General features: G+C 43.8%; 1 pseudogene; it reads left to right on the forward strand.

Annotated features, from left to right (window-relative positions):
• On the forward strand, nucleotides 1-25059 carry LOC100391985 (sal-like protein 4; annotated as a pseudogene).
• Nucleotides 25060-25351: the final 292 nt, after the last annotated feature.

The raw sequence follows: 25351 nt of genomic DNA on the forward strand, positions 1-25351 counted from the left end.
ATGGGGGAAACTACTCCCATGATTCAGGTATGTCCTACTGGGTCCCTCCCACAACATGTGGGGATTATGGGAGCTACAACTCAAGATGAGATTTGGGTGGGGACACAGCCAAACCATATCATACTACCTTCTACCTGTATGAACCCCAGCACAGGATCTAATGTAGTTTACTCACCTGTGATGGGAAGGTAATTATGCTATCCCAGGTAGTTGTCAGTGAGATTTAGTGCAATGATACATAAAAATTCATGGCACATGATGCGGAGGTTAACAAATCTTTTACTTTATTCCATTTACTTTTCCTTCTAGCTCTCAAGATTGGTAGCCACTCATTTCTACCAAAATGGTCTTTTGGCTGTTTGCATTATTTCCTGTTTTGGGGAGAGGGTACATAAAAGTGCCTTCAAGTTCACGCAGTCCTGTACTCCTGACTTCAAGTTATTCTCCCACCTCAGACACCCAAAGTGCCAGGGCTACAGGCATGAACCACCACGTCTACCTTCATGTAGCCTGAAGAAACATGTGGCAGTCCTCTCACCCTGTTACCACAAAACACCATTACTTCAGATCATTGATCTTAGCTGCCAACAATTGGAAACCTGTGGGTCTCTAACCCTGTTTTGTTCAGGTCACATGGAGTTTTTTAAGTTGGGAAATTCCACTGACATTTTCACAGCTTCACTTGAAAAATCAAAGGACCTGGCAACCCTGGGCCCATATTTCTACAGGAAAAAACTGGTGATTGCTGAGCTGTGGGTGATACCTCCAGTCAGAGGAAAATGCTCCATTTCTCCATAGTCCACACCACTCTCTAGTGTATCACTCATCCACACCCATTTCACTTACTTCTTATATCTGGCTAGTCTCCAGAGGCATGTGAGATTATGTCTGTGGAGTTTTAAAACATGGCCCCAAATTCTTTAACACTCCTCTCATCAAGAGATGGGGTACATGTCCCCTTCCATTGCACCTGGCTGGGCAGCTCTAGTGACAGCTTTGACAAATAGAGTATGACAGAAGTGACCTTCTGTGACTTCTGAGGCTAGGTCAATAAAAGGCCAAAACATTTGCCTTATTGTCTTGTGGGACATGGTTTGGGGGAAGTTGGGTGTCATATAAGAAATATAACTACCCTGAAACTGCTGTGCTGGAGAGGCCATGTGTAGGTGCTCCTGGTGACAGCCCTGGCTGAGCTCCCAGGTGACAGCCAGCATCAGCTGCCAATCATATGGGTGACCCACCTTGAAGCTGGATCCTCCAGCCACCGTTGAGTCTTCAGATGATTGCAGACCAGCCAACATCTAACTTCAACTGCATGTGAATCCTGGATTAGTAGCCTTGGTCTCAATCATGAGCAATGTAATGTGCTTATTGTTCTATGGCATTAACCTTGGGGTGTTTGTTATACAGCAGAAATATCTGGAACAAGGATGTTTATTTGGTCTATTTAATAGGCATCAAACTTCCAGAGGGTACAGTGAAAGATGATGTGAGTTCTTCCTTTTTCCAGTGGTTATCATGAGAAGTAGGGATCAGAGTATAGTAGGGGGTTCATTCATTCATTTGTTCACCCAGCAGAGGTTTATTGGACATCTACCATGTGCCAGACATTTAACAAGTGCTGCAATTTTGGCAGTGGAACAAAGAAGACTAAGATCTCTGCCCTCAAGGGGTTAACATTCACTAAAAGGAAAACAAATAATTACAAATAAGGAAATATATGTTGGACACGAGGGGTCGATAAGGCCTATGGAGAAAAATGATGCCAGGAAGGACAATTAGGAGTCCAGAAGCAGTGGTAGGGGTGTTAGGACTCTTATTGGTGACCACTGAAGTATCTTAAGCATCCTATTCAAGTATAACAACAACAATAACAACAGCCATTTATTGAGTGCCTACTACTTATTGCCTTTTCTATGTGTATTTCCACATAAATTTCACAGTGACCCTTAGGGTTAGGAATGATTATCTCCATTTTACAGAGGAGGAAAAAGTGGCTTGGAGAGGTTAAGCACATCACAGGAAGACTCAACACTGGTAAGTGTTAAGTGACAGAGCAGAAACGAACACCCAACACCGTCTGATTGCAACACTTTTTGCTTTTCTCCTAAGCTGGTCCTTCTTTCTCAGAGCTCCATTGTGTGGTGAATCAGAAATCCAGCTGATGACTTCTGACTCCTCTCTGCAACGTCAAAGGAAAAGGGAAAAGAGAAAGAAAGGAGAAAACAATTCCCCTTGGAGAAAAACAGTCGGGAAATGAAGGCACACACTTGAAAGATTATGTATTTAATGTTTATGTCTCTTCCTCTTATCCCTCAAGTTTGGTTTAACATATGACTGGCGAAGCTGACAATTTATGAGGATCTTGGGCAAGTAATCGTGTGAAACTTCCCTGTGGCTTAGCCATGGCAGGAGATTTATCCTACAGCCTGTGGGGCTTTTCGGGTAAAATACTTTTCTAATATTTCCCTTCTGCTCATGCTTTTCCCAAAGGGCGACAAATGGCAGTAGTTTGCCAAGAAAACGCTGTATATGGTCTTGAGTGAGACTGTCCTTCTGCCTCAAGTCACTCTTTAAGAGAAAAGGAAGTGATTAATCCTGCACCTCATCCATATGCCTGCATCTAAGTCTTTAGAACTCCAGTGGCTGTTCTGAGGCTGTCTCTTCAGCAATCCAACTCTCCCTTCCTTTTCTCCCTTGGCCACTGGAGAGAAAAAAAAGAAGTGCCACTTTTCTTTGTTTTCTGTTAATCATCCAGATTTAGGTCTTCTGGGGAAAATAAAACCTTAGGTAGGGGGTCAAGATAGTGTGGGAAGATTCCTTGGAAAAGTGTAAAATTGACGAAGATGATATTGGAAAGGAAGATTCTGGGCCAAGGAATAGACTCCCTCCCACCATAGCCAGGTGGGACACTAATGGTGGCCAGGTCCTGTTCTGGGTGCTTTGTACATCTTATCTTCCCTAATCTTCCAGTCACCTGTGAGGGAGGCCTAATCATTAGCCTCACTGTAATGATGGGCCAGTTGAATCTCAGAGGGGTGAGGCGACTGGCCATATTACTAGGGTAGTGAGTTGGGGAAAGGACATTCCAGGCATAGGAAACAGCAGGAGAAAAGTGAGGAAGTGAGAACCAGCTCATGATACTAGAAGTGGCAAGGCATGGCTGGAGGGCTTGGTGTGGGCAACAAAGTGGCAGGACTTGGTGTGGAGGGCTTGGTGTGAGCAAGGAAGTGGAAGATGAGCTTGGGAAAGACTTTGGATACTCTGACTCTAAAGACAGGGAAAATCCCAGAGGGATTTTTAAGCCGGGGAGTGACATCATTTAACTTGCATTTTGAAAATGCAATTCAGAGAATGAGCTGGATGTGGACCCAAGTGGAGAGAGGGTGGCTGCAGAGGAGGATCTTATCTCAGTGACCACGATGGGAAGTACAGGGGGTTTGAAGCAGAAGGCAATATCTGTATCTTCAAGGAAGACACAGTCCAGTGAGGATGAGAAGGCCTTGCATACGAAGGAAGATGGTGTGGTCACCAGGTGGTACAGTGCCAAGCCTCCTATCTGTGGAGCAGCAGATCCAGATTGGATCAACAGACTCTTCCAGTTCTGCTTTGGTCAAAAGAATCAAATGAGTTCGTTCTTAAACTCCCACTTTAATCTTATGACGCTCCTCTTTCCAGATGTGTGTGTGTGTGTGTGTGTGTGTGTGTGTGTGTGTATGTACAGGGGAACAACACCATGGTCACTGAATCAGGACAGCAACATTTTTAATTTTGAGATGTTGTGAGATGCTCCTCCCCTCCCACCACAGCCAAATTTCGCCAGCCTTCAAAAATCATCTCAGCACCGTCTGATGCCGTGCCCCACCACCTCTAGCATCACAAGCTGGTTCTCACTTCCCCACTTTTCTTGAATTCAGGTCTGACTAATATCAAACCGGAATTCAAGCCCAAGCTCACCCCTTCACTGTGTGACTTCCACTTGGTCATTTCATCTCTGCGTGCCTTTGTTTCCTTATCTGAAAAATGGAGATTCTTAAGCTGTCATCTCTGGGACTGTTGTGAGGATGAGACAATGTGTGTGATACATTTGTCTCAGAGCCTAGCATGGCGTAAGTGCAAAATAAACACGAACCATTGCTTCTTGACTTGTTGTTTGTGGCCTCATTCCCAGGTATGACAGCTTGACATAATCTTGATGTCGGAGAGGCATTTTGGATTCTACACAGATCTCAGTGAATACAAGAAAGCCCACCAAAAAAGACTAAACAAACCTGGGCTGTCTCCAGTGTGTCCAGAACATCTGATTCCCGAGAGTGGCCTAAGGATCCTGATGGGGGCACAGCCCACGTGGAACTAAGATAGGAACGTCCTGGGACTCAGGGCCTCATAGCTCTCCTCCATCATCAGAAGCTCACAGCTGCATTTCTCAGCAGGGATCATTAATCATTCTGGCCACTGATACCACAAACAATAGGGCTGAGGTTATTTGCCAGACACCTAGGACAAATATGGTTCTTGGTTATTATCCTTGGTTCCAACCCAGTAGGGGGAGAAGGAGAAGCCAATTCTCACTTTTCTGTGGTCACAGGGTGTCACTGTTAGAGGCGAACCATGGGTTAGATTTGAATCTTACTTAACTCAGAAGCTCAGTCCTTGTTTCCTTCTACTCTGTCCTTCTGCCAAACATCAGCAAATGCTGACCTGTTGTGAAATATCTGATGGTGCTGAAGGGGACGAAAAGGAAAGGCAAACCAGTGTATATCCCATGTCTTCTCAATACTCCTACAAATTCTAGGTTTTACTGCATGCTCATAACCACTCTGCGAGGTTGGTATTTTCATTCCTATTCTCACTTTTAAGTGGAGAGACTAAAGCTCAGAGAGAGGAAGTGAAGTGCCCCAAGACACACAGTTAGTAAGAGACTCAGCTAGTATTTCGTTGTACTTCTTCCTACAGATTCTCACAGTTGTTCTACTTTTCCATCTTAACACAAGAAGACACTGAGACTAGATAATTTACTCCAAGATTCACAGCCAGAAACAAAACAAAACGACAGCAACAACAAAAAGGAAAGTGAGAGAGACAGGTTTTAGACTGAAGTCTTGTGATTCTAAACCCCAGGTGATATACCCTATCTAATCTACATCCCTGTTACTGAAAGCATAGTCTGTGCTTTCAAGCTACTGTTTCCTCATTTGTAAAATGGAGATAATCATTCCTATCCTCGGGGTCATTGTAAAATTTATGTGGAAGTACATATATAAACGCATAGTGGACTTCCACTATCTAATCTACATCCTCTAATCTACTCAAACAAGCAGCTTCCGCATCACCTGAAACTTGTTAAAAATGTGGTTTCTCACCTAGCTTTACTGAATCGGAGTACATTTTAATTTAACTCCCAAGGGAGGTAACATCAACAATCCATTCCTTCACTGTATGTACATGCCACTCCTCACACCAAGAGGTGGAAATTTTTTCCCCTCCCTTCAATCTGGGTCTTCATGTGACTGGCTTTAACCACTAGAATCTACAAGAAGTGATGCTCTAAGATTTCCAAGAGGTTTGTACTTTTTGCCTTTGGGAATCCAGCTGTACTGTGGGAAGCCCAAACTATGCAGAGAAGACACATGGGTAAGAATTGAGGCACTCTGGATGGTAGCCCCATCTCAGCATCCAGCCAACCCTGACTGCCAGCCAGGTGAGTAATCCCTTTTGAATGTTTCATCCCAGTTGAGCCCCTTGAAGACTGTATCCCCAGCCAGCATCACGTAGAGCGGAAGAGTTGCCACACTGAACCCAGTCAACCCAAAGACTCAGAGATAATAACAGGGCTGTTGTTCCAAGGCGCTAAGTCTTGGGAGGTTTGCTATGCAGCAATACATAATCAAAGGGGAAGTTGGTATCCCAAAGTAGAATGCTGCCATGTTATAACCCTAAAACATGTGTCAGTGGCCTTGGAACTAGGCAGTGGGTAGAGATCTGGAATGCCTCAAGGAGGCTGTTAATGGAGGCTGGAAGGTCAATGAGGAAATTGCTATTGAGATAGGAGAAAATGAAACTTGAATGACAAACTGCCAGAACAATTAGCAAAACTGTCCCCTACAGTAACATGAAGATAAGAATGGTGCCTAACGAAGCTGTCAATTGGTTAAGGAGATTTCCAGGCAGACTGTTGAAAGTGCCAATTGACTCTTACTAGCTCTGAGCTAATTATTTTTATTAATTAAAATTCAATATAATTAAAAATCCAGTTCCTTAATGGCACTAGCCACATTTCTAGTGCTCAGGAGACACCGTGGCTCCTCTGTTGGAGAGTACAGAGCATTTTCACTGTGGTGGAGACTTCCACTGGACTGCCTCATCAAGGATTAGTCAAGGAACTTCCAGAAAGTAGATGACACAGCCAAAGGATTTCACTCAAGCACTGTCTACTCAGAGTATGGTCTCTGGACCAACAACATAATCATCACCTGAGAGCTTTTTTTTTTTTATTTTAGAAATAAAAAGTTTTATTTTAGAAATAAAACTTCTCGGGCCCTGCCCAGACCTACTGAAGCAGAATCTCTGGGAATGGGGGAGGAATCTGTGTTTTAACCAGCTCTACTTCCTGGCAATTCTTATGTACTTTAAGAAATACTAAACAAAAAGAGTTGAATAAAGGGACTGTTATATAAGCAGGGGCAGGGTTAAGAGAGAGAGCAACGGACAGTGAAACAGGAATGAGGGGAAACAGAACAATATTAATGGCCCCAAGGAGAACTGGAGCCCTGAAATAGAGGCTCGCAGGCAGCCAAGGGGCACAGCCATTCTAGAGCTGGGGCAATGCAGAGATGGTTGGGGGAAAGAGGCGACCAATATCCTCCCTCCTCTGCCCTCTGAAATATATTTTTTTTAACTGGAGTTCCCATTGGCCCAAACCAAGCCAGAGGACAAAGAAATCTCCTCTGTACAGAGCAAGGCAGAAGTGGTGAAGAATGGATCTGGAAGGGCAGTGAAATGTAACCAGAACACGTGGATTTGATGTGTTAGCCATATTTAAAAAAATCAACATTTAATATATGAATGCATAACTATTAATATTTAAAAAGATGTTAGAGTGTTGTTGAAAATAATCTTATTTATGACATTTTGGGGACTTGTGCTGTGAGAAATGAGGTCTCACTATACAATTTTAACAAAGGAAATAACCACTATTGATGTTCCTTCCCCTCCCAATCTTCCCTCTCCCCTTCTTTCCCTTCCCTTCCCATTTTCTCTTCCCTCTTCTGACTCTCCCTCTCTTCCCACTCCCTATCCGTTCTCATAATATGTAACAATATTATAGTAAATACACTATTGTATCCTGTCATTTTCATTAAAAGTTATGTTTTGTACATTTCCTTGTGCCATTAAGGATTCTCTGAAGACATGTTTTTTGGTGGCCGTGCAGATGGTTTAAAGATGATTGTTATTGTAAGCTGTCTCAAATCCTTTTGGGAAGTAGGTGGCGTATAATGCATAAATTATAAATGAAAAGCAAGTTGTTCTTAATTATACCCTCAACGTTGAAAGTGCAGTAGCTCTTTGTGGGTCTGTTTGTCCAAAACCACGGAGATGGAAGGGACAGTCACAGTGACCAAAAAGAAGCCACCAGGTGGAAGGGTTTTGAACTGGGAAGGGGATTCAGACCCAAGCTCTGTCCATTCTCTGACCACGTGACCTGGGAGCTCTCTTATTGGTCAAATGAGGGTGCTTGGACCATCTGAGAGTCAAGGTCTCCTTCAGTTCCGATTGTGATTTTTTTTTTGAGATGCAGGCTCGCTCTGTCACCTACATCTGGCATTTCTCCTCATGTTATCCCTCCCCAACCTCCCCACCCCACTGTTCCTCCCCTAGTCCCCCACAACAGACCCCAGTGTGTGATGCTTCCCTCCCTGTGTCCATGTGTTCTCATTGTTCAACACCCGCCTATGAGTGAGAACATGCAGTGTTTGATTTTCTGTTCTTGCGTTAGTCTGCTTAGAACACTGTTCCCTCAGATTTCCTGATGGCTCCTATCTCCACTTCCTTCAGGTTGCTGCTGAAATGGATCTTATCAGAGAGGCCTTCGTGACTCTACTTTGTAAAATCATCCTGACCTGCACCATTCCCATCCTCTTTGTAGCTTTCTTTTCCTTCAGGACACTTATCCTGGATATGATACCTGTAGGGGCTAATTTACTTATTTCTTTATTTCCACTAGGATGTACATTTCATGAGAGCAGAAACTTGGTCTGGTTTATTCAGTGCCATATCCCCTATACCTCAAAGTGAACTTAGTGAGTGCTCAATAAAGTGCACTTAGTAGGAAATCCATAAATATTGCACGAATGAATGCATGAATAAAAGCCTTCTGGGGAAAGTCAGCCCTAGGAGGAAAAGATGCATAACGCCTCAATTAGGATTGGCACAGGTGGACTGACACTTAGCCCATGCTCAGGGCCTGGATATTTTATGCACAGCAGTGGTGTCATTCTCCTCATCCCTGTCTTTCATTCCATCAGGATCCCCTCTACCAGGTCCTCCCTGCATCTCCTCCAGCCCTTCCCATGTTCTAATTCTCTTTCTCTTCCCTGCCATGAATGCCCTTCCTTCTGCCCCACCCAGTGGCCTGTCAGCCCTTCTGCACCTCACAGAAGATGCAATAACCACCTTTCCTCTTCTCGCGGCATTTAATGGCCTGTGATGCACTTGACTGCACACGATCTCCTCTACTTCCGCAGGAGATCCTGGAGAGAGGTGGTAATGTCTTCATTTTAGTCATTCGTTCAAACCACACAATTCACCGAGTATCTGGTCTGGTGGGGATTTGGGGACAGGGATGAAACAGGCAGAGATGGTTCTTTCTCTCTTTGAGTTCAAAATCTGGTAGGGGAGATAGATGTGGAACAAATAATAGGTTGAATATTTTCTAACATACTAATGATTCCAAGTGCTGTAGCGGGGAAACAGGTATCTCATCCAGAGTCTGTGTATCTTTCATAGTTAATTTCATATAATCCTCACATCAATCCTCTGATGTAAACCTGATATGAGTCCTGCTTTACAGATTAGGAGACAAGGTCTCAGACAAGACTTTTCCCAAGGTCACATAAGCCAGTGACTGTCAGCTCCAGGTTTGAATCCAGTATGCCACCTGTAGATCCTGTGTTCCAACACCAGGCTCTGTGACTTCAGGTTGCTCAACTGAGACCCTGTCTGGAGCAGGAGGCAGTCCAGATAGGTTCTTGAGAGAAGTTCTATTTAAGGTAAGACATGGAGTTGGTTAGAGATAGTGGGCAGGAAAGTATTGCAGGTAGAAGGAAGAAAAGGTGCACAGAGAGTGACGGTGGGAGTGAGCTTGGTCCTTTGAGAGGTACAGGAAGACGAGAGGCTGGAGCCAACTGGACTAAGGGTGGATGGTGATAGGAACAGAGGGTAAAAGATGAGCAGGGATTGGAGCATGCAGACCCTTGCCCAGGCTAGGAGTTTGTGCTTTTACATATACATACATATATAGATTATATTTCTATTATTGGCAGATTTATACAATTTATATGCAAGTGAGGATGGGAAATCTGTGCTCCAGGAAAATGGGGTGATATGCCCCAGGTCCTGCGGCTCATATATAAACAAAGCTGGGATCAGAGTCCAGGTTTCCAACTCCAAAGCTGTTATTTTTTTTTCCTCTCCTGGAACTGTCTCCAGCTCTGCCTCGCACAAGCTCTTGTCACCATGACGAGAAGATTAGAAAATCCTTTCCAGGATTAATGGCAAAAGAGCACTGTCCTGCTCTCTCATCAGGCACTGTGGCACATGTGCTGAAGCTGTGTTACAAGCATTAAGTCATTAATTGAGAAAAATTCAACCTCAGAGCACCTGGCGGTTTAGGCAGCATCACTGCACTCACTCCTGAACCCCACTCATCACCCGCCTCCTCCCAGACCCCTGCCTGAAAGCTAGGCAGGAGGAGCGAGCTCCAGCCATCCGGTCTGTGCAAACTGCAGCTACCATCTGTGTCAGTCGAGTCTGCGTCCCACTCTATTGCTTTCTGTCCACACTCTGGGTGTTGCACGCATCTTTTTGTCATGCCTACCTGATTGGAACTGCCGGCAGAGTCTATTATCCTCAACTCTACGGAGCCTCCATCCAGACACTGCTGTGTGGAGAGGGAAATTCTGCTCTAATGAGAACATAGCTCAGAGCCTGACTGCCAGACTGAAGAAGGAGAGAGGATGCAGAGCCGATGTTTTCAGAGTCTACTGTGAATCAGGAAGGAGAGAAGCAGCTCTGAGTCCAATAAGTCTAAGTGGTGGATAACATGATCTGATTTTCACATATTCCTCCAAGCACCTAGACACTGGATGGGGAAATTGTATAATTTTATTTGATATCTTATACCTGTTGTATGTTTTCTTTTGCATATCTTATTTTGCTATACACACATGCATATATGTATATCATATATTACATATATATATGTACACACATACACACACAATATTTTGTGGAGTGATTCAGTTATTGAAAGAGAGAGTAGTGAATGTGGATAAGAAGCAGTGGGTGAACTGTGAAGAGGATTTAGAACATGAAGCCCAGTCATAGAATCTGGGCTCTGCCACCTACTCTCTCTTTCTATAGCGTAGCTCCTTTAAGTCTCTCTGGGCCTCTGTTTTCCCATCTGCAAAGTGGGAGTCATAGCCTGCTGCTGTTTGGGCGAGTGCACACAGCAAAGGAATCTGAGACTGTGGATCCAGACCTCTGCTTTCCTCTATGCACAAAGTGTTTCATACACACAATGGGCACTAACACAAGGACAACAGGGAGGGAGGGAGGGAGGTGGAGAGGAATAGAACAGACCATGCTCCCTGGGAAGGAATCATGAATCATGGATGGGTCTGATACATGGGTGCAGGCAGAGCTGAGACAGGCTCGGAGGCTGGCTTTGACTTTGCCTGCTGCCACAGGGACAAAGGAAGAGATGACCTTAAGAGATTCTCTTAAGAAATAAGAGATGTCTGTGCTTCTTTCCAAGGCAAGAGTATAACGCAGCCTTCCCCGAGAGTTAAGACCCTTTATCCCCCTTCCAGAGAGAGTGGGAGAAAGTGGAAAGAAGGCACTGCTAGGGCCAGTCTTGCAGAGCCTGTCTCACATGGCAGAAGGAAGCAAGTTTGCTTTTCAATGCAGTAAGCTTCAGTAAAGCTGGGTCCAGGGAATATTAGATGATCAATTTCTCCCCCTCTATAATTGGGTGGCACAGGGATGATGAAGATACAGAGGGCAGAAATTCTCTCTTCTCTTGAGGAAGAGGCCAGAAATGTGCACAGAGTGAGAGGAACACACGATCCATCCCTTGAAACGTCATGTAGGTTTTGTCCTGTCCATCACTAGGTTAAATGTCTAAGCCAAGGGTCAGATGGAGTGTGGCTTTTCTTTCTGGGGGAGGAGCAGAAGCACAACTAGGCCCTTCTGCTTCTACTTTTGAAAGACGTCTCTCCTAGTACATCCTTGGGTGTTTTCATGAAACCAGTAGGATGGATGGTTCAGATCTTTCCCACCAGAATTCTCTGAAATGGATTATGACAACTCATTCATTAAGTGAAGGCTCTCTGCACTCCAGCAGGTGAACATTACTGTGTTTCAATGCCCGTCTTGCATTATACCCAGAGATGTTGTCCAACATAGCTTTCCAGTGATCATACACTGTCCTAAATGGAAACCATATAACCCTCTCTCCAGTTGACGTCTTATAAATTAGAGTTCAAAGAAGTTAAAGGTTGAAGTTCTTGTCTTTCTAATTTTTTACTATGCATTACCTTAGTCTAATGCATTTTCATTCAACTAAGTGATTAATAGCAGGAGGAGGAGGAGGAGGAGGCAGCAGTGGTAATATCAACAACTGCTATGAGGCATTGATCACCTACAATGAACCAAGGACTATTCTAAGAACTTTACTATATTAATTTATTTAACTCTTAAAACTGCCTTATAAAGCTGGTACTCTTATTATCTTCATTTCCATTCTGCAGATAAGGAAACTGAGGCACAAGCAAGTGGAAGTGATTTGCCCAAGGTCACATGGTGGGTTGTCCCCCAAGCCCACACCAGAAACCATTAAGCTATGTGTCTCTGTGTGAGGTCGGGGTGGGGGGTGGGCAGTGGCTGAACAAGCAGACTTAGTGTTATCTGGGGAAGGTGGAGACAGAAAATAGGAGAGAAATAAAGAAATAAACAACCTCCCTACTTCATGCTTCATCAGGACGCTAATCACTTTGTGCAGGTTGTGTGGAATTTAAGAACTCTGAACTTAAACTCAGCTGGGAAGAATCAGCCACATAAAGATTGTTACCTCCTGATTCCTTCATTCTGGGGAAAACTACACCTTTATTATTATTTATTTATTTGTTTTTGAGATGGAGTCTTGCTCTGTCACCCAGGCTGGAGTGCAGTGATGCAATCTTGGCTCATTGCAACCTCCGTCTCCCGGGTTCAAGTGATTCTCATGCCTCAGCCTCCGGAGTAGCTGGGACTACAGGTGAAGGCCACTATGCCCAGCTAATTTTTGTATTTTTTGTAGAGACGGGGTTTCACCATATTAGTCAGGCTGGTCTTGAACTCCTGACTTCAGCCCGCCTCAGCCTGCCAAAGTGCTGGGATTACAGGTGTGAGCCTCTGGGCTCGACCTCCGCCTTTATTATTGCAGCCTGCCTCCTCTCTCACAAAGTGGAATTTGCTCTAAGGAATTCATGCTGGTCTTCCTCCTTCATCTGGATGTTTTCTGAAGAGACATCTTGTCTCCAGGTCTTGCTCGAGGCATTCTTCTTTCTTCGTGAGTCCTTCCTAAATACTTAAGGCCTCCATTGTCCATTTCCCCATAAGCCCACTGCTTCTGGTCCCTGAATTGAGTATGGATTCTGCTGAGGATGAATCTTCCACCTCCCTTGGGGACAGGTGCCTTAGGATGGACAGCTCTCCAAGCAGGGCTAGTGTGGTGTCCTCTTTAAGGGCCCCATTTCCTGTTCTTGTCTCTGTCTTTCCATCATCAGTGATATACCAGGGACTTAGGTCAATTCAAGGAAAATCAATTACTGAATGGCATTTTTAGCAAACCAGCTTTTTAGAGAATTGGCTATTGTTGTACTGATTTGTCCATATATTGGCCTGCTCTATATCTCATAGTTCGTAAACCCGTTATCTTTCCTTCTTGGGAAGAAGGAAAGAAAGAATGGAAGAGTAGGAGGGAAGGAGAAGGGAAGGACCATCTGTCCCAAGTTAAAACTAAGTAACCCATTGACTGACTAATGCCTAGCTCCAATTAAAAACACACATGCACACACACTACACATAGTATGGGCAATCGTATGGGCATATCTAATTCCCTGAAACATCTAAAATCTCAGTTCTCATCCTCAGGAACGTCTTTTCTCCTTGTTCATTTTTCTTTTCGCCTTTGCTTTGTTGTATTTATCTGAGACCGAAGTCGACTTCTAAAAGTGAGTTCTCAGCAAAATTAGAGCCTGACATATGTCCTTAGATTTTTGAGTTCTTCCTATACCACAGTGTAAGAAACTCAAGTGTCTAAACTGCTTTGCAAGGCACTGGACACTGTAAGAGCTCAATAACTATGCTAATGATCATGATGACATCAAATTACATTAAGTGGCCCTTTATTGAACTCCCAACATGTGGTGAGCTGTACACTCAGCTCTGTGGATGCAGAGTTAGATACCAATAATTACAGTTAATTTTTACTGAGTACTTAGTGCATACCAAGCACTGTCTCCATGCTTTACACAGTCAACTCACTTCATTTTCCCAGTCACCCTATAAGGAGCCACTGTGATCCTCACTACAGGTCATGAGGCACAGAGCAGCCCAGGAACACACATATTTAGTAGGTGGGAGAGCAGCTTCTCAAACTCAGCCGTCAGGCTGCAGAGCAGATTCCCTAACTGTTGTTCTCCACCGCCTCTCCCTGGCCCCTTCAGAGCCTGTACTATATAGCCTGGGGCAGCAGTTTGGGTGGCCGGGCTGAGTAATGTGGGAGGCCATGGGGAAGGGGACTGTCTAAATCCTCTTCTCAGGACCACCTTGTCTAAGCGAGTTTTTGAGACATCACCAAACTGAATTGTTCCTCCCTGGACTCCTCTTGCTCAGCCTCCATCAATAGTTTTACAACCCAAACAGCCAAGCCATGAAGTGAGTGGCTTGTTTTTGTGGCTGTACCAACTGTTTTTCTCCATCTGGCTTCACGTGTCTTCCTGGCAGAAGCACTCTGCTCTGCCCACCCCTGTGCCCACTCTCTGGGAAGTGCAGAAAATGGAGCCCTGGAAACCTTGTCCAGTGGTCGTTGAGGACACGACAGTCCCAGCCACATATCAAAGTTGTGCCTCCCTCCCAACCTTTGCTTGCATGGTTGCCAGGAAGTTATCTGTCCTGCATCCTTGTGTCTTTCCCATCTTTCAGTGCTGAATTCAAAGCCCACCAGGGCTGAATTCAAAGCCCACCATCGGAGACCAGGACCTCACCCTCTTTAGGTGACCCCAGGCACAAGAATCTCCTGTAGGCATGGGTATTTTGGCTCCAGGATTTCTACAGACCATCCATACTTATGCTCTCTGACCTTGTTGTTCATCTAGCCTGATTTCCAACCTTGACGTGGGATTCCACTCGATTTATGTACCGCCAGTGAGTGAAGGGACCTATTCTTTTTCCTTCCTCTACCCTGCCAGGTAAGACTTCACTCTCCTGCAGTCTTCTTCATTGCAGTTAAAGACAGCTCCCTATTGGTTGATGCTCAGGCCAAACACTTTGTGGAGGGGCTCTCTTTCTCTCACAGTCGCAACCAATCTATCAGCCGTTCCTCCTGCTTCACCTTGAGAATACATCCAGAATCCACCTGCCTTTCGTCTTCCTCCGAGGTTATCTCCTTGTCCAAGCCATCATCGTGAATCCCTGGATTGTTGCAGCAGCCAGAGTGAGTCTTTTGAAAAACGGTGTATTCTGGCTGGGCACGGGTGGCTCACGCCTGTAATCCCAGCACTTTGGGAGGCCAAGGCTGGGGGATCATTTGAGGCCAGGAATTTGAGACCAACCTGACCAACATGGTGATATCCCGTCTCTACTAAAAGTACAAAAATTAGCCAGGCATGGTTGCACATGCCTGTAATGCTAGCTTTTTGGGAGCTATGTGAGACAAGAAAATCACTTGAACTCAGGAGGCGAAGGTTGCAGTGAGCTGAGATCATAGCGCTGCAGCCTGGGTGACAGAGCAAGGCTTTGTCTCAAAAAAAAAAAAAAAAAGGGTGTATTCTATGTCTCCTCTGCTCATGACCCTGAGGGCTCCTTGTCTATTCACAGTGGAATCTGAAGTTCCTAAATTGTTAACCTGCAAGACTGTATGTGCATCATCTGATTTCTGACATCATCTCCTAACACACCCACCTCACTCCTCCAATCTCAGTGCCTCCTTGGAGAGTCCTTGAACTTACAAGAACTTCATGCTGTTGCCATCGGAGACCCTCTGTTGTTTTCTATTTTTTCCATTGATTATTATCCTGTGTGACACTTACAGCCTCCCGGCATACTATAGATTTAGGTGTTTCTCACTGTCCCCTCTCCCCTAAAAAGCACCATGAGAGCAGGGATTTTATTTTATTCTTTGCTTTATCCCAGGGCTGAGAACAGAGCTTGGCATATGGTAAATACTCCAAAAATATGTAACAGTGGCTTTGACTGGAGAGGCTGGACAGCAGAGTGGCCAGGAGGTGAGGCTCTGCAGCAAATCTGGGGTTCTAATTATGGCTCCACTGGTTAATACCTGATAAACTTGAACAAGTTTCTTACCCTCTCTGTGCCTCAGTTTCTTCACCTGGAGAAGGCATATGAGTTGTTGAAAGGATTAAATGAGTGACTACTTGTGTAAATTTATACCAGTGTTCAGCACATCCTTACCGTGATCTATAAAAGTTCCCACTTGTGGGCACGGTGGCTCACACTTGTAACCCCAACACTTTGGGTGGCCTAGGCAGGCAGATCGCCAGAGGTCAGGAGTTCGAGACCAGCCTGACCAATATGGAGAAACCCCGTCTCTACTAAAAATATAAAATTAGCTGGGCTTGGTGGTGTGTGCTTGAACCTGGGAGGCAGAGGTTGCAGTGAGCGGAGATCACACCATTGCACTCCAGCCTGGGCAACAAGAGCGAAACTCCATCTCAAAAAACAAAACAAAACAAAACAAACAAAACAAACTTTCCACATATCAGAAGGTCACTAATTGCTTTATTGTGTACTTGCACGTTGAGGATGCCTGCTCTTCTAGCTAGACCATAAATCTCATAAAAGCAATGCTCTTCTCTAAGTTGTCTACCACCATACAGCCCTTATGCCTGGCCCAGTGCCGGTGATAGAGTAGATACTGAACAAATATGTAGTGAATGGATGTTGAAGGCATGTAAGTCTGGGTACAATTATTTAAAAATTCCTCTGCATCACAAAATACTCTGTTTGGGAACATTTGGGAAGGACTTCAAAAAACCTTCTCAATTAGATGGTGGAAGATGGTTGAGAGCAGTGATTTTTAGAGAGTATTGTCCTTCACATGGGACTTCCGCATCCTTCCACCTAAGTCGCTGGTCACACTTGAAATTGCTCAACACCACTTGAAGCTCACTGTCACCTCCTCCACTCTGGCCCTAGCAATCATTTCTCTAGGCAACAGTTAATTTAAGGTAGCAATTAAATGGAACCAAACTGCTCTTCCATTTAGCAGAATGGCTTCCGTCTGCCAAACGGAATTAATCCCTAAAGCTGGAAAAATGCTCCAAGATTATATATGTGTGCTCATGTGTATTTTTTCCCTTCTGAAAATAAACGGGAAAATTTTTGACTTTTTACTATGAAAACTTTCCAGCACACTCGATAGCAGAGAGAAGTATCTAATGAATTCTTGTGCACCCAACACAACTCCAACAATCGTAAAAATGTTGCCAAGCTTGTTTCATCAAAACCCCGGACTTTCTTTCTTTTTTTTTATTTTTCTGGCTGGAGTTTGCCAAAGAAAATCCTAGATATCATATTATTCTACTGCAAACAAAAAGGAGAAAGACCTTTTTTTCCCTCTCTCTGTAGTGCTGCATCGCCATTATCACACCCAGAAGACCAACAATAATTCTCCAATAGCTTTTAATGCTCAATCCACACTGAATTCTGTGAAATGGGAAATGATGAAGGATGGGCCACTGCCCTGGTCTTACTGAAATAAAACTTGACACCCTCTGACATTCGTCTCCTTGTTGAATTACATCCTCTCTTCATCCTTCTTGTGTCTGGTTTCTATCTCTTGGGACTGTTCGCTTCTCCCGATACAGACACTTTAGCTTGGCATCACCTCTTCCCTCTTCTTGAAAGAGCCAATTTTTTTTGGAAGGTTTGGAGAAGAGGTCTGGCACAGATTTACATAGATCCTCTCCTAACGGAGGAACAGGTCTCCCAACTCACCTTCAAAGATGGAGAGGATTTTGCAAGGATGCCTATGGTCCTGTGAGGGAGACACTAATGCCTACCTTACTAGCCAGAAGTGCAAGATCTAAAGTCAGTCATTCTAGCAAGCAGATGCTGTTGTCAGGGCACCTTGAGATACCATTTGTGTCAATCTGTTTAGGTCTGTCTGCCTGCGTCTCTAATTCATCCTTCTGTTGCTCTGTTTGTCTCTGTCATTAATCTATTCAAGCATGTGCCCATCTAGCTAGTGATGATTCTCTTAAATCCATGTAACTGATTGCTCTAAGTTGCCCATTGGTAGAAGTAATTCATCCCATTACCAATAATTACTCAAAGCCCATTGGGTTTTCCCCTACCTACTCAGGCAGAGTTTCATTCTTCTGAAAATTCAGCTCATCTTCAAACACACTCTGTATTTCACTTACTTGATTTTTTTGCCTGCCATTCTCTCTGTATTGTAAACTCCGTGAGGACAGGCCTTTTGGCCTATTTTGTTCCCAGAACACATTTTGGGCCTGACATATGGTAGGTGTTCAATACATATTTGACAGGTGAATGAATGAATGAATGAATGAGTGAGTGTCATCCTCATTTTACAGATGAGCAACAGGAGCTCCTTGGGTTGTTCACTGGAGGACCTAAAGAACTTGCCCAAGGTCATGTCTAGAAAAGACATGACCTTTGAACACAGGGCTGTCCAATTTATAGGTAACATGCTCCTAACAGATGGCCGTATTGCTTCCATCTAATTAAATATTCCATGGCAAAAGTTATATTTCGATTGCATTCTACTGTCTCTTCTGGAAGTTCCTGTCATTGTCAAACCCAAAATCCTCTATGTTGCTTTTTATTCCAGTCACATAGAAGACATGATTTGGAAAAATTTGGATTTTTGATATCCCTACCTTTTCTCTTCGATTTGGGCGCTGTATGTCTTAGAAGCAAGAAGGTTGATTTGGATATAATGTGAACATGGGAAAAATACAATGAAGATTACCTGGGGGCTTCCTTTATAGGCAAAAGATGTTGGAATATATGTTTTTGGATGTGATGGTTTATCTGACAAAAACTCCTTTGTATTTGTTCATTTTAGCAGACATTTCTTGAGCATCTACTGATTTCAGGCACTCTACTAGATGCTAAGAATGTAACAATGATTGAGACACAGAGGCTAATCTCTGTTGTTGCAAGATGACCTCCAGAAAAATGTTGGGTCACCATGAGCGTATGTATATAAACGATAGTTAAAATCTTTTACATACTTGACTAATCTTTTGAAACAAGTATTTAATTAATTATTCTTTAAATGTAATTAACTTAATTATTTAACTACTTATATGATAGCTCATTTCAAAATAATTCAACTAATTATTTGTGCATGTTTATTAAATTCTTCTAATTTTAAAAGAAATAGGCATCATACATTGGATTACTTCTTGAGAATGTTGCGAAAAACGAGAGATTATTCAATTGTCAAAACCTCACTTTTTGAGCCATATGTAATTGTCATTTTGTTGTTGAAAATAAGTGAAACCTTGGCGGTTTTATGTGGTTCAACTTAATCATGTTATCTGACTGTAAACCAAAGTATTGGGTCATCTTGTTTAGTTCTAGGGCTCATCTACTGAAAATAGTATCATATTCTAGCATGGGGGCTCTCGTGAAGTATATGCTTAAAACTGGATCATTATGATAGGGTTGGCTTTGGGAGGCTATGTGCAGAAGTCATATAACCTCATAAAGAGTCATAAAGGTGACATGAAAAATCACCTTAAGAAGACTGAATATGCATTGGGTTTGTAAAATGTTAATGTAACCTTATTTAATATATTAACAGAGTCAAATAAGGAAAGTGTCAATCAGAAAGAGACAGGCAGGAGATTGTGCAGCCATGGAGATGGGAGAAGGAAGAAGGACCATTGGGATACTCAGGTCAGCACTGTCCATCTAGAAAGAAATTTCAACCAGTAGAATTTTTCTGTATCTTTGGGATATAATTTACATATGATAAAATCTTCAGTGTTCAATTAACTGAATTTTGGTAATTATATACAACCATGAAAACCAAAATATAGTACATTTTCTTCACCCAAGAAAACTCCAGGCCCCTTTCCCAAAAAAAAAAAACAACCCTCCCCAGACAACTGCTTTCTGATTTTTTCACTTTGAATAATGTGGCCTATTCTAGAGCTTGGTATAAATGGAATCATCTGTATATATCCCTTTGTGAAAGGCTTCTCTCACTAAATATAGTGTTTTTGAGATTCATCCATGGTTTTGGCAATATCAGTAGCTTTTTAAAAAATATTGTTGAGTAGTATTTTATTGTATGAATATACTACAGTTTGTTTATCATTTCCTGCTTAGGATTGACCAGTATATTTCTTTTATTGTGATAAAACATATATATATATATTTCAACCACTTTTAAGTATGTGTCATTTTCATTGACATTAAGTACATTTATAATGCATCTATTACCACTATCCTTTTCCAGAACTTTTGATCATTCCAAACAGAAACTCTGTAGTTATAAAACAATAATTCCCTATTCTCTCCCCAGCCCCTACTCCCCTGGTAACCCCCACTTTATGTCTCTATGAATTTGACAACTCTAGGCACCTCATTTAAATAAAATCATATAGTATTTGTCTTTTAAAGACTAGTTTATTTCAGTTAGCATCATGTTCTCAAAGTTCATCTGTGTTGTAGTATGTGTTAGAATTCCATTCTTGTTTAGGGCTGAATAATATTCCATTATATGTATATGCCATATTTCATTTATTTATTTACTTATTTAATGATAGACACTTAGGCTGTTTCCACCTTTTGGCTACTGTGAATGCTGCTGCTATGAACAATGGTACACAAATATCTGTTTGAGTCCCTGCTTTCAATTCTCTTGGGTATATACCCAGAAATGGAATTGTTGAATCATGTGGTAATTCTATGTTTAATTTTTTGAGGAACCACCATACTGTTTTCTATAGTGGCTGCATCTTTTACATCCTCACTAGCAATGCACAAGGGTTCCAGTTTCTCTATATCTTTGCCAACAGCTGTCATTTTCAGGTTCTTATTTTTTAAATAAGAGCCATCCTAATGGATGTGAAGTGGTATCACATTGTGGGTTTGATTTGCATTTTCCCTAATGGCTAATGATGTTCTTTTCATGTGCTTCTTGGGCATTTCTGTATCTTTGGAGAAATGTCTATTCAAGGCTTTTGCCTGTTTTTGAATGGGGCTGCTTTTGTTGTTGCTGCTGCTGAGTTGTAGGAGGTCTTTATACATTCCGAATATTAATCCTGTAATCCAGATATATGTTTTACTAATATTATCTTCCATCCCATGGATTCTTTTTTCACTCTCTTCATAATATCCTTTGATGCACAAAAGTTTTTATTTTCATTGAAGTTCAGTTTATCGATTTTTTTCTTTGGTGCCAGTGCTATTGGCATCGTAGCCAAGAAACTATTACCCAATCTAATGTTATAAAGATTTTCCCCTATGTTTTCTTCTAGGAGTTTTATAGCTTTAGCTCTTCCATTTAGGTCTTTGATTCATTATGAGGTTTTATTTCCTTTTTGTATATAATCTGGCATAAGGGTCCACCTTCATTCTTTTACAGGTAGATATCCAGTTTTCCCAGCACCATTTGTTGAAAGCATCATCATTTCTTCATTGAATGGTCTAAGCTCTCTTTTTAAAAGTTAACTTACCATATATATGAGAGTTTATTTCTGGACTCCTCTATCCATTGGTCTATATGTCAGTTCTCATTCTAGTACCAAACTGTTATGATGACTGCAGCTTTGTAGTAAGTTTTTTTCTTTTCTTTTCTTTTCTTTTTTTTTTTTTTGAGATGGAGTCTTGCTCTGTCACCCAGGCTGGAGTGCAGTGGTGTGATTTTGGCTCACTGCAACCTCCACCTGCTGTGTTCAAGCAATTCTCCTACCTCAGTCTCCCAAGTAGCTGGGATTACAGGCATGTACCATCACGCCTCACTAATTTTTCTGTGTTTTTAGTAGAGACGGGGTTTCACCATATTGGCCAGGCTGGTTTCCAACTCCCGACCCTGTGATCCACCCGCCTCGGCCTCCCAAAGTGCTGGGATTACAGGTGTGAGCCACCACAAGCGGCTGTAGCAAGTTTTGAAATCAGGAACTGTGCATCCTCCAAATTTTGTTTCTTTGTCTTTCTCAGGATTCTTTTGGTTATTCAGAGTCCTTTGAGAGTCCATACGAGTTTAAAGATGGGTTTTTCTATGTCTTCAAAAAAGCACTATTAGGGAGAGGGCAAATAGATGTAGCTCTCTAGGAACACTGATGCTCATACCACATTGAGGCACAAGCAGGTGAAACCCCAGCACATCAACTTGGAGGAGGACCAGGGTGGGCAGTAGCCATAGCAGCTGACCCTAGCGTTTGCAGATGTGGTCCCAGTGGTGCTGGCGGCATGGGTGCCGGGGCTGCTGTAACAAACAGCCACACACTGGATGGCTTTAAACAACAGAAATTTATTATATCACCATTCTGGAGGCCAGTTGTCCCAAAATTTAGGTCCTCCAGTGAACCACCCAGGGAATCACGATAATAAAGTGACTTTGTCGGGAGGAAACACACAAATGTGAGAAATGTTGTGCGGAGTTCTTTAGCATTTTTCAATTCTTGGAACATAGAGAAATTGCGTTCAAAATCCACCTGTTGTGTTGTCATCATGAATGACAGCGAAGGGCCAATGCCTTCAGGAGACTTCTCCAGAGCTGTGCTGAGCCACCAGCCACTTAGTTCAGGCAGTAAAGACAGTCATAGGGAGAACTGTGGCAGCTTAGGGAACATGAAGGAGGAGCTGGGTGTGGAGTCTGTGGTGCAACCTAAAAACAGAGATGTCCTGCCACCCACATCCCAGGACATAAGCTATTCACTCAAAGGCAAAGTGGCCAACACAGGCACTACAAGGCACCAAAGTGGCAATGAATCTTTGCGGAGCTTAGATGCACTGCTAGCCTCTGTGTCCAGTACCAACAGCATCCCGTGGGTCCTTGAGCAGATCCTGTGTCTGCAGCAGCAGCAGCTATGGTAGATTCAACTCACCAAGCAGATCCGCATCCAGGAGGACATGTGGGCTTTGCATGCCTTCCACTCAGGTGGGGAAGGGGCCTAAACCCTGAAAACTTGGTGCAGCCAGCTGTCCCAGCAGAGATTTCTGTGGTTGTGGCTTTGCTCAGCCTGAAAGCTGGAAGCCAAGGTCTGTCTCTTGACACCTTGAAACAAGCTATACTACCTCACATCATCCTTTTCACCACCAGTCTTCCATGTCCAGGGCTGATGCCCTATGCTGTGAAGCTGGAGGGGATCCGGGGTGCTCCAAACGTGATATCCCACCTCTTGAGTGCTTTGCTTCCTCAGGCCCTCGGCTTGGTGCTCTTCCAAAGTCCTTTCTCCACTGAGGCACTAGACCCATCCAAGAAAGGGAAGGGGAAACAACTGAACATCTCCTCAGTGGATCTCAAACCCAAAGACAAGGTGATCTTCTACAAGGGCAAATGTAAGTACTGTAGCAAGGTTTTTTTTTTAAGACTGATAGCTCCTTGCAGAGCCACCTCCACTTCCACACTGGAAGAGACCCTTTGTGTGCTCTGTCTGTGATAACTGCTTCACCACCAAGGGCAACCTCAAGGTGCACTTTCACCAACGTTCCCAAGTGAAGGCAAACCCTCAGCTGTTTGTTGAGCTCTAGGACAAAATGGTGGTGGGCAATGGCATCCCCTCTGCACTCTTTGCACTTCAATAGATGACCTGAGTCTCTCTTTAGACAGAAATCCTGTCCTTGTAATACCCTCACTCGGGCTACCTCAAAAGCTCTCTTTGGGCCTGACCCCAAGGACCTCACAGGTGGCCCATTGCCCAGTGACCTATAGCCTTCTCTAGAAAGTGAGGGTGGACCCACACTTCATGGCATGGGGCCAAACCATAATTCCCCAAGGGTTGTTGGCTTCCAAGGGAGTAGGACCCCTGAGCCAGGGTCAGAGACCCAGCTGGCGGAATACATTGACGTGACCATCACTGACCCCAACAAATGTCCCATTTGCCACCGAGTATTAAGCTGCTAAAGCTCCCTCTAAGTGCATCGCTGCATCCACACTCGGGAGAGACCATTCCAGTGTAAGATGTTTGTCTGAGCTTTTCTACCAAAGACAACCCTTAGAACACGCTGGGTTTCACCCAATCAACACGTCCGTAAAAGCTCAGCATCTATGCCTTTTCTACCAGAAGAAGTTCACCAGCAGCGTGATGTTGCAGCAGCATATTCAGATGGATATGGATAGTCAGATTACCAACCTTCCCCTGCCAGAGAAGTCCTGTGATTTTATGTGTCCTGAGCCAATGATGGTGGATGAGAATGGCAGCACCGGTGCCATGCACCATGATGATGTTGTTGAAAGCACCAGTGTAGTAGATGAAGTCAGCTCCCAGAGGCCTCCAGTGGCTCCTCAAAGGTCCCCATTCCTCTTCCCAGCATGCAATAGGCATCACCCACGCTAGGGTTCACCATGATGGCTTCCTTAGATGCCCTGGGAACAGTGGGTCCTGCTCCTTTTGGCCTGTAGGACCAGATCAGCAGAGAAAACAGTTCCGTAAAGAGCAACAGCTTGACTAACGACTGGACCTTACTGATGGGGGACCAGAAGTATGAGAGCTGAAGTCCAGACATCATGGGAACCACATCCTTCTAAGTACTTTCCCTGGCAAATGGCCAAGCAGAAAGGATCAAGTCAGAGTCTCCTGATGCTGGTGACAAAGCAGAAAGCTCTGAAAACAGCCCTACTAAGACAGAAGGTTGGAGCCATCTCCCTTCAGTGTTTATCAAAGCCCAGCCAATCTATGCCAGTGTTGAAGTACCTGATACATTTGTTGGACCCTCCACATTGTCCCTGGGGATGAGTCCTTTGTTAGAGGCCTAACCAAGCCAATAGGCCAAGCTGCACAGCTGCACATAGTGTGAGAAGAACGTCTCACCCACTAGCCTTCTTCAGGTTCATAAGCAGACTCACACTGGGGAGAAACCTTTCGCAAATGCAACATTTGTGGGCGAGCTTTTACCACCAAAGGCAATTGGAAGGTCCACCATGTGACTCCCAGGGTAAACAGTAACTCAGCACTCCATGGTAGGAAGCTGGCTGTCGAGAACACCATGGCCCTGTTGGGTACAAATGGAAAGAGTCTCAAATATTTCCCAGGGAAATCCTGGCCACTTCAGTGAACATGGACCCTGTTTTGTGAAACCAGGAAACCAGTACACTCAATGGTGGTCTGGCCATGAAGACCAATGGATCTTTAATCCAGAGTGGTGGTGTTCCTGCCTTCCTGGTTTTCTTGGGAGCCAGCTTCAACATGAATAACGCCACTGTCTCCAAGGTGAATGGCTCCTAATTAGGTATCAGTGCAGACATGGAAAAACAAGGTGCTACTTGGGAGCATGCCCAAACACTAGTTTCCTCACTTCCTGGAAGAAGACGAGATTGTGGTCAGCCAAACTCCAGGAGAACCTGCATGAAAGGAGAAACACAAACAGTGAGATCTCTAGAATCTGCTGTTTTTGCTAAGAACTTATCTCTGGCCAGGCATGGTGGCTCACATCTGTAATCCCAACACCTTGAAAGGCTGAGGCGGGTGAATCACCTGAGGTCAGGAGTTCGAGACCAGTCTGGCCAACATGGCAAAACCCTATCTCTACTAAAAGTACAAAAATTAGCTAGGTGTGGTGGCAGGCATCTGTAATTCCAGCTACTTGGGTGGCTGAGTCAGGAGAATCATTTGAACTTGGGAGGTGGTGGCTGCAGTGAGCC

Source organism: Callithrix jacchus, chromosome 12 (genome assembly GCF_049354715.1).
Source record: "Callithrix jacchus isolate 240 chromosome 12, calJac240_pri, whole genome shotgun sequence".
Lineage (NCBI taxonomy): Eukaryota > Metazoa > Chordata > Mammalia > Primates > Cebidae > Callithrix > Callithrix jacchus.